This window comes from Nanorana parkeri, unplaced genomic scaffold, assembly GCF_000935625.1.
Source record: "Nanorana parkeri isolate BGI_ZX_2015 unplaced genomic scaffold, ASM93562v1 scaffold34, whole genome shotgun sequence".
Lineage (NCBI taxonomy): Eukaryota > Metazoa > Chordata > Amphibia > Anura > Dicroglossidae > Nanorana > Nanorana parkeri.
Window position 1 is genome coordinate 1194909 of NW_017306302.1, and position 1583 is coordinate 1196491.

The window sequence follows — 1583 nt, forward strand, 5'->3', positions numbered from 1 at the left end:
GGGACTACAAGTCCCAGCAATACATTATAATAAAAGTAAGGTATGCAGAATACCACCAGCATCCAAACCCCACCCTATAATGCATTGCTGGGACTTGTAGTCCTACATAGATGGTGCTATTCTGCATTGCTGTATAATCATCATATAGCAATGCAGATTACCACCAGCTATGCAGGACTACAAGTCCCAGCAAAACACACACACACTCTCTCTCTCTTCCCAGCGCCCCCTCCCACTCCAAACTTACCTTCCCTCTCCTTCAGGCCCATGGCCCTCTTCCTCGTCTTGGCGACCAGGGGGCGGAGCTAAGAGACGGCCCTCTTAGCTCCGCCCCTAAGAGGCGGGACCAGCTCATTCTCCTCTCGATATTATTCCGCCTCTCCATATTATTCCGCCGCCCGAAAGTGAGGAAATAGTCCCCGATTTCCCCGGGTCAGTTCACGCGCAGGGGGGTGTATGAGAGGGAACAGTTTTCAATATATAGTTCCCACAGGCTGGCTCGCACAAATCACCCCTCTATGTCTCCCTCCTGAACATAGGCCGCTCTTTGCAGGAAGGACGCCGCGACCCACTGCAGAAGGTGTCGCGACCCACTTTTGGGTCGCGACCCATGAGTTGAGAACCACTGCTCTACATTGTTTTGGAAAATCATAGTCATTAGTGAGGTGCGTTAAATAGTTAAAGTCTAATAACATAACATAATAACATTCTGTCACTAGTATAGACACTACAGTTTTTGTTTTTCAAAACCCCCCTTAACATAGTTTTATTGCCTGTAGGTCCTGCCACTATTATTTTTCTTCTTTCTGTAATAGGGTGACACCCTATGCAGGCCCGGATTCCCCACAAGGCAACCGAGACCCGGCTTCGGGGCGGCAGGTCGCAGAGGGGCGGCAGCGGTGTCCTTGTGGGGAAGTTGCTGGCGCTGGGCGGTAAGTTGCCCTCTCTACGTTTAGTCCTGCTTTGCACAAGCAGGACTAAATGTAGAGTGAGGCAGCCGATTGTTCGTTTACATGTGAACTCGGCGATGTCGCCGAGATCACATGTAAACAGTCTGCAGGCTCCTCCCCTCCCTCTGTCTTTACCTCTCTCCTTGCTGGCTCCGTCCTACGGGCTCCGCCGCCGAGTTCGTCTTAAAGCTAACCCTGCTGCTCCGTGTAGACTGTAGACAGTGAGAGGGGAGAGCTGTGCTCTTCCCCTCTCACCTGTCACAGGAGTTCCAGCACAGTGCTTTGCTAGAACTCCTCTATTGGAGGTGACAGGGTCAATAAAGAGAACCTGTCACCTCCAATTGCTATCACACAGGGGATTGTTTTCTTCTGTGTGATAGCAATAAAGTTAGGTGGGGAAAAAAATTACATTGATAAATAAAAAATGTTTTAAATAAAAATTAAAAAAAATATGAAATAATTAATAAAAAAAATAAAAAGGTGATTAAAAAGTAAAAAATTCTAAGAAACAAATTATTAAAAAATAAGAAAATAATTATAAAAAATAAACAATAAGATAAAAAAATTATAAAAAAAGTAAATAAGATAAATAAAAATCTAAAAAAATTAAATTGATAAAAATATAATTAAATA